The sequence below is a fragment of the Podarcis filfolensis genome, assembly GCF_964270895.1.
Source record: "Podarcis filfolensis genome assembly, chromosome: 5".
Lineage (NCBI taxonomy): Eukaryota > Metazoa > Chordata > Lepidosauria > Squamata > Lacertidae > Podarcis > Podarcis filfolensis.
Window position 1 is genome coordinate 20,212,017 of NC_139608.1, and position 9,054 is coordinate 20,221,070.

The 9,054-nt window shown below is 44.4% G+C and overlaps 1 protein-coding gene across 1 annotated transcript in view; it reads left to right on the top strand.

Moving 5' to 3' along the window:
• LOC310762436 (uncharacterized protein) overlaps positions 1-9,054 on the top strand; it is a 232,719-nt gene that overhangs the window by 42,457 nt on the left and 181,208 nt on the right. The window lies entirely within an intron of this gene.

The window sequence follows — 9,054 nt, forward strand, 5'->3', positions numbered from 1 at the left end:
ATTAGAGTGTATCAGTCCGGCGGCCCTACCTTCAATTAAAAAGAAGTTACAGCAACTTGACTTCTCTAACACAGCTGCCGATGCAAGAGGGCCGTGTTCAGGCCTAGCCCTAGCTATTCCTCCCCCTGAAGGAATCCCTCTATACTGCTTCACAATTTCTTCGGAGGCTAAGCGAAGGGCCTTTACTTGTGCCCGTCTCAACTGTTTTCCTACAGCAGTTCTGTCGGGTCGTTATTCCAGAGTCCCCATCGCAAACAGAACATGCACCTGTAATGACACGGCTCTGGAGACTATGGAACATGTAATGCTCTTCTGTCCTAACTGGACAGATGAAAGATCTCGGTTTTTAACGCCTCTCATGAATAAGCTTCATCTCCCAATCCAGCCCTGGATAGTGTCCCTTTTTTTGCAGGATTCTGATTGTTGGATTACCGAGATGGCAGCTAACTTCCTGCTCAGTGTGATGAAGCGGAAAGCGGCATTAACTTCTTTTTTAACACCACAGCTGCAGTCGATACGCTGCACAATCGAACGAAGTTCCAAGTAGCTTTATTGTACAAGGACAATGGAGCTAGGACAAATCTGGGGAGCTGAAGGACCCCTTCAACGATCCTCCTCCAGCCTCAGCAGTTTTTTGTCTTTTTGTTTCTGTACTATCGGTCACTCGATGTTTTAAATCCTCTGTTGCTTCTGTTATCTCTTTTTTTTTTCTCTCCCTTTAAGTATTTGCCCAGGACGATATCTACCTTTACCTCCCCACCCCCATTTTATGTTGTTATTTCTATGTATATCATGCTATGGCCACGCGGCTAATGCAATAAAATCTGATTGAAACAAGCAACCTTGTCCAGAAAAGTGGCAGACTCTCAAAGTGCCCTGTTTTCCAGGGACGTCCCTGATTTAGAGAAGCTGTCCCAGTTTCCCACTTTTCCTTAGGATGTCCCTATTTTTACTGGAGAAATGTTGGAGGGTATGGAGTTATCCAGCCCCTGAGCTGTCTGAAGGCAATCCTGTATAGGAAAGGGTTTTTTTAAACAAAATTTTATATTTTATTATGTTTTTATATAGGTTGGAAGCTGCCCAGAGTGGCTGGGGCAACCCAGTAAGATGTGTGGAGTATAAATAGAAAAGTTATCATTATGGAATGGGGTGTCCCTATTTTCATCAGAGAAATGTTGGAGGGGTGCATGAAATAATATATTAGAGGGGGATCTTTCCTCTCTCTTTTTACCCTAATGCTTCAAGGACTGATTAGAACTGCAGTAGTCAACATGGTGCCCTCCAGGTGTTTTGCACTCCAGCCAGCCTGCCTAATGGTCAGGGATGATGGGAGTTGTCACCTACAACATCTTCAGGGTGTCCTGGTTTAGAGTGCACAGTGCATGTGTTTCCAAACATGAGATCTAAGAGCACGCCCTAGTTGGTTCAAACAATCTGAGGGACGAGCAAGAAGACATAAATCTGAATCCTTCATGCCAAAATTTTGGTGCTAGTTTTAGGCATTTAACTCATAAGATGAGTGTTATTCAGACACAGAGCAAACCAAAGTGAAATGGCTTCTCTGGCAATCACCCACCTGTTGCTAAGGCCCAGGATTTCCTTTTGCCAAACTTCAAGAAGAATCACGGCGTTTGCATCCTTCTCTCTATTGCAGCATCAATGGAGGCATCGCCGCAAAGCCTGCTGACAGTTGCTTCCCGATTTCTCTTTGTAAGCATCAGCCCTGGGCCAGGACAACATTGTGCGCCGCAGCCAATGCGAACGAGTTGTCACCAGGTTCTTCTTTCAGCCTTTAAAAAGCCTTTCTCTGCTACCTGGCAATCGGCCCTTCCAAACATTGGTTTGTCTTATCACCAGCACAACACAGCCCATTCATTAGCGAAATTCCTTTCAGAGCAGACTACAATGGCTCCTGACAAATTGTTGCTGCCATGTCTGTAAACAAAATCGAAAGTATCAAGGGCTTGGGGTTTGCTGCTGTCCAGACATCTTTAAAGGAGAAAAAGGAACACCAGCAGGGACCAAATTAATATTTCAGAGTGGAGAGATGCAAATGTGATGCCGAGAGCTGCCAGATCCTTGTTTCCCATGCCAATGTGACTGTGCAGACAATGAATGTCTGTACCTCAATGTGGGCATGAAGATTTTGATTGAGGGCTTTGCCAACCCATCTTTATCATCAGTGCAAGGCAGTCTGAAGATGTACGGAGTTTCATAATGGCTACCTTCCCATTTCCCTTTCATAGTATTTGCGCTTACAAAGTGCTTCCGTGGGAATATGCTTCCGTGGTACATATGCCTGGTGTGTGGTTTTTTTTAAAAAAAATTTTTAATACCTGAATGAAAACGTCTGTAGTTCTGCCAGGCTGTTTCTTTTCCTGATCTATATCTTGTGCACAAATGGAGACATGGCAGGGAATGTCTGCTGAGTTCTGCTCAAGCTTTGCCTGTCCTTCCACAAATCCCCTTTGACCAACAAGGATGTAGCTCAGTTGGTAGAGCACGAGACATAATCTTTGGGTCATGGGTTTGAGCCCCATGTTGGGCTAGAGATTCCTGCATTGCTGGGGATTGGACTAAATGAGCCTCTTGGTCCCTTCCAACGCTACAATTCTTTGATTCAAGGATGGGGAGTCTCATAACTGTCCTCGGACCACATCCTTCCCAGGCTGCGCTTCATCCCATGAGTGTTTTTGTCTAGCTGAAGTGTCTGATCAGAAGGATGGCGGTTCGAATCCCCACAATGGGGTGAGCTCCTGTTGCTCTGTCCCTGCTCCTGCCAACCTAGCAGTTTGAAAGCACATCAAAGTGCAAGTAGATAAATAGGTACTGCTCTGGCGGGAAGGTAAACGGCATTTCCGTGCACTGCTCTGGTTCACCAGAAGTGGCTTAGTCATGCTGCCACATGACCCGAAAGCTGTCTGCGGACAAATGTCGGCTCCCTCGGCCTATAGAGCGAGATGAGTGTGCAACCCCAGAGTCGTCCACAACTGGACTTAACTGTCAGGGGTTGTTGTTTAGTCGTTTAGTCGTGTCCGACTCTTCATGACCCATGGACCAGAGCACACCAGGCACTCCTGTCTTCCACTGCCTCCTGCAGTTTGGTCAAATTCATGCTGGTAGCTTCGAGAACACTGTCCAACCATCTCGTCCTCTGTCGTCCCCTTCTCCTCATACCCTCCATCTTTCCCAGCATCAGGGTCTTTTCCAGGGAGTCTTCTCTTCTCATGAGGTGGCCAAAGTACTGGAGCCTCAGCTTCAGGATCTGTCCTTCCAGTGAGCACTCAGGGCTGATTTCCTTAAGAATGGAGAGGTTTGATCTTCTTGCAGTCCATGGGACTCTCAAGAGTCTCCTCCAGCACCATAATTCAAAAGCGTCAATTCTTTGGCGATCAGCCTTCTTTATGGTCCAGCTCTCACTTCCATACATCACTACTGGGAAAACCATGGCTTTAACTATACAGTCAGGGGTCCCTTTACCTTTACCTTGCTTGTCTGCATGAAGGATAGAGAGGAGGAGTTTGTGTAGAACTTAGCCTACTGTCCTAAGGTCAAAGGATCAATGGTTGTGATTTCTTGCTTCCATGGGCATGTTTCTGCAGTCATTCTTGCCAGGAAACAAGGCAATAGTAAGACATGGTATAATCTGATAATGTAATTCAGTCATTCTCATCAACTTTTTCACATGTACTGTATGTCCTCTGCTCTTTGGGTTTATTTGTTTCAAGGCTGTCTGCTGCCTAAGGGTGGGGTGGGGTGGGGGATTGTTCGTGTATTCTTTTTTAAAAATCATACTGTTCTTTATACTTGTTTATTTGCATATATTGAAAATGCTTAATAAAAATATGCTGCTTCAGCTTCTTTTTACAAAACCAACTTATTTTAAAAACTGTTAGCAGTTTTTCAGGAGGGCAATCTAGACCTAGAAAATGGAGAGGAAGGGTTAACCAGCTCCTCCACCACTGCTATAAAACTGAGCCCCACCCTGCCAGGGCTTTAAGAGAGAACAGAAACTTTGGTTTATGAACACAGAAACTGAGCTGGGTACAAAAGCAGCAGTGGGGCTGAGGAACAGGGCTAGTCTGGACAGAAGGAAGCACACAGCTAACCGATGTATAATTTTGCAACTGCGTAAAAAACGCATTTCTGGGAAAGTAATCGTGCTGTTTCATTTAGATGCAATGCAATCTGCACACTTCCTCTGAAAGTGCAAAAAGAAGAAACGAAGATAAAGTAATGAACTCCAATGTAATGAATCTTTACGCCTGTATTCCGTTCAAGGACTTGGAGTGATGTTCTAGCCTCACTGCAAATAGCCCAAGAGACACAGTCTACCAAAGTGAGCTTCATGGCTGAATCTATAACTGGGATTTCCTGCCTCTCATCTTAATGTCATAGCCTTTGCTGCAATGCACACTGGGTCCAAAATACAAAATTCATTTGTACAGAGTCAATAAGAAAGGCCAGGCAGATAGAAAGCTGCCTTATACCGAGCCAGATCATTGGACTATCTAGGTCAGGGGTCAGCAAACTTTTTCAGCAGGGGGCCGGTCCACTGTTCCTCAGACCTTGTGGGGGGCCAGACTATATTTTGGAGAGAGAGAAAATGAACGAATTCCTATGCCCCACAAATAACCCAGAGATGCATTTTAAATAAAAGCACACATTCTACTCATTTAAAAACATGCTGATTCCTGGACCATCCGGGGGCCAGATTTAGAAGGCGATTGGGCCAGATCTGGCCCCCAGGCCTTTGGTTGCCTACCCATGATCTAGGTTAGCATTGCCTGTTCCAACCAGTGTTTCTCCAGGATATCATACAGGTCATTCCCAATTTGGAGATCCCTGGAATTGGCCCTGGTCCCTGCTGCATGCAAAGCTGGTGCATGGGATAAATCCCAGTTTTTCAATTCAAAATTCATTTCCATTTAATCCATACAAGGAACCCTTTCCTAGATTCCTCTCACACATATTTCAAAAGGGACCCTAGCATTTATAAATTCATGTATCATTCAGAAATGATCCATTAAGTGTGTCTATCTGGGCAAAGTATCTCTTAAATCAGGGGTCAGCAACCTTTTTCAGCTGTGGGCTGGTCCACCATCCCTCAGACCTTGTGGGGATCGGACTATATTTTGAAAAAAAAGAAAATGAACGAATTCCTATTCCCCACAAATAACCCAGAGACGCATTTTAAATAAAAGCACACATTCTACTCTTATAAAAACACCAGGCAGGCCCCACAAATAACCCCGAGATGAATTTTAAATAACAGGACACATTCTACTCATGTAAAAACACGCTGATTCCCGGACCGTCCGTGGGACGGATTGAGAAGGCAGTTGGGCCGGATCCGGCCCCCGGGCCTTAGTTTGCCTACCCCTGTCTTAAATGGACATTGTAGGAGAGTGCAGATCGAAGAAGAGGATAAATATATTCCTCTGCTAAGTTTCTGCTTGAGCTTTAAAGCAGAGAGATACAATTTATTTTCTCAGGACCTGTAGTTTATTTTGTTTCAAACTTCTTCTGCAACCATATTATGAGGCAAATGATATATTTCTTCATGTTCCCTCAACTGCATGCTATTCACATTTACATCACCCATATTTTGCTGTAAAAGTTGTGGGAAATTGTCCATCCATAAATATTTCCCTGTTACAGTTGACAGTAAAATCTGCTATCCTGGAAAATCCAAAATTCTCAAACACACAAGCCCAATTATATAGCAGTGTGCCCACTTAAAAAAAGAAAGAAAAAAGGTTGTGAAAATCAGCTCTTTTCTTCCTTGCCCATCATTCCTTGTGTCAGAATGGTGCCTAGTTGGCAGCCATCAAGATGTATTGTAAATCAATGAGGGAAAACTCTGATGAATTGGACAATAGGTTCAGTTATATCAACATCCAGCTATATCAATCAAAGGCACGTTTTTGTGCTTGGGTGAAAACTTCCACTTAGAGAAGGGCTGTTTTGCTACTCACACCCAAGTGTTGCACAAGAAAAGTGAAAATAAGTCTTAATATATCATTGTTTGTTCAAGCATTTGAGCAACAGGGCAAGTGGCTATTTTCCTTCCGGTCATGACTCTTCGGATTAAACACTCTCTTTTCAAAAGTGCCTTCCATATGCTCTCCAAGAAGCTGACAAACAAACTCTGTTACTTATTCCTAGGATTCAGTATCCACAGGTATAACTGCCTCTGAATATAGATTTTCCATTTTAACTACCTGGAAGTAGCAGGGTTTGAACCCAAGACCTTCTACATGCCAAGCAGATGCCCTCCTAGGACAAAGCTTTGGCCCGTCCTTATTTACCAGGCATGGGGACAAGCTTGGTGTGTAATAAATGGAAAGAAAAACAATTATCCTGAGATTGGGGGAAAGGGTGGAATTCTGGGTGTGCACAGTTGAGAATGCTTTACAAACAACTTGTTTCGTAAAATCTACTTGCGAAATGCCAGGGAACAAAACAAGAACGTTGGGTTTTGTCCAGATTAATTCCACAACAGTAGAAAGACACATGTTGGCAATTATTAGCAGAGTGATTGTTACCAAAAAAAATTAAAACATGGATTTTCATTTTTATTTAATGGGAGAGGGCAGGAGAATGGCAAACGTTTTAGACATTGTTGTCGCCTCCACTTTCCCGAAGCTTTGGCTGGGTTAAGGTGGCCATCTGCAGAGCTGCAGCCTCGGAGTGCTGGCCTGGGACCCATTCCTCGAAGAGCAACAGGTCCTGAGGCTCGTTTCTCTGGTTTTGTGCCAGTATAGCCCAGAAGCCCCAGTTCTGAACAGAGTTATCTACATGATATTTGAGAGAGGAGGGTGGGGGAGAAGCAGCTTCCCACAGGGCTTGCCTTTCCCCTTGTCCCCTAATATCTCCCCCCTTTAAAACATAGCTGTCAACGTTTCCCTTTTTTAAAGGAAAATTCCCTTATTCCAAATAGGATTCCTCGCAAGTAAAGGGAAAGTTAACAGCTATGCTTTAGAAATTTAACATGCGGAACAAAGCTCATCACCTCATCATAATATGTTTATTATTATTATTATTATTATTACTACCCTGGTCAGCATGTATGGCTGTATAGTACTTGCATGTGTGTGAAAGTGTGTGCCATGTATTTCAGCTCTGGGTTGCAAAGAACAGTTAGTTTTACAAGTGTGTGTGTGTGTGTGTGTGTGAGAGAGAGAGAGAGACAAATTCCAGAGGGGCCATCTGGTTAGACTGCAACAGGTTGTAATGGATTACAGTGGTACCTCGGGTTACATATGCTTCAGGTTACAGACTCCGCTAACCCAGAAATAGTACCTCAGGTTAAGAACTTTGCTTCAGGATGAGAACAGAAATCGTGTTCCGGCAGTGTGGCAGCAGCAGGAGGCCCCATTAGTTAAAGTGGTGCTTCAGGTTAAGAACAGTTTCAGGTTAAGAACGGACCTCCGGAACGTATTAAGTACTTAACCCGAGGTACCACTGTACTCTGAAGTCATTTCAGCACCAGGTGGAAAAGAAAATCACCCCAACACCCTCTTTCCCCTTGCTCCTGGCCTGCCGGCTGCCAACCTGTCCTGTATTTTTACCAGAACAAAGATGGCAGCCCTATTCTTCCACCAACACCAACCCTGATCTCTCCCTCCCCCCCACACCTCTCTTCTCCCCCAACCTTATACTGTCAAAAACATTAGTGTCTCACTTTGAATATAACAGATCTCTATAAAGGACTCTATGAACTGAAACCAGAGACATAGTATGTACTTCTGTAACCCAAGAAAATATTTAATAAAAACAATGGGGGGGGGAATCCTGGGACTATAGGTCCCATCATCACTGTTGGCTGGGGATGATGGGAGCTGTAGTCCCAATAACATCCTGTTCGCTACCACTCAGCAGGAGCCCATATCGTTTTCTTGCTATGCTCTCAAGGAAGGATACATATCACTAAAGGCAGATTAATAGTACTTTGAGACTGACTCCACGTGCTTTGTAAATTTAGAACACATTGCTTGTGGATGATGGGAATTGTAATTTAAAGTGTAAACTACTCAAGGCTGAAGTCATTTTTTTATTTTAAAAAATGCCACTTTGTAAAGGTTGTTCAGTGAAGTTTGATAAAAAGTTACAACTGCAGTCATTGAAAAAAATCAAGACAAAATGAAACAGAATAACTAAACTATAATGCAAAAGTTAATACCTTTATTAGGACTTATCGGTTTAGGCTGTTACCCTAACCTACTTCCAGTGCGTACCGTTTTACACTTGAGACTATTTAAACTCATGAATGTTATTCTATTGCTGTATTTATTAGGGTTTACAAATTAAGTGAGCGTGTCAGATGCAACCTATAGTGGGGTGACTCTTGATAGTGTAATGGGGTAATATATAAAAGGGACATGGGTGGTGTTGTGGGTTAAACCACAGAGCCTAGCATTTGCTGATCAGAAGGTCGGTGGTTCGAATCCCCGCAACGGGGTGAGCTCCTGTTGCTCGGTCCCTGCTCCTGCCAACCTAGCAGTTCGAAAGCACATCAAGTGCAAGTAGATAAATAGGTACTGCTCTGGCAGGAAGGTAAACAGTGTTTCCGTGCACTGCTCTGGTTCGCCAGAAGCAGCTTAGTCATGCTGGCCACATGACTCGGAAGCTGTACACCGGCTCCCTCGGCCAATAAAGCGAGATGAGCGCCGCAACCCCAGAGTCGGCCACGACTGGACCTAATGGTCAGGGGTCCCTTTACCTTTACCTATATTATATAAAAGTGAACAAGAAACAAAGGAAGCAGCTAAATAAATATTGGAAGGTGCACTGAGGCCTTTTTAAAGCAGCTGCTGGCTCCTAGTGTGTATGTCTATTGGAAATAACCAAATCCAACAGGTGGCTCTTCCTCTGGAAAGGCAGGATGATATTAAACCATGTTGTCGTTTGGGCGGAAAGGGGTCGCTGGGCTCCTTCCCCTTTCCCGAGAATCCGCCCCGGCCCTCCCAGGCGCGGGTCACGCTGCCCTACTCGACGCCCCCGTCGAGGGGAGCGGAAGGCCGCAGGGCGTGGGCGCTGCTGCGAAGGGCG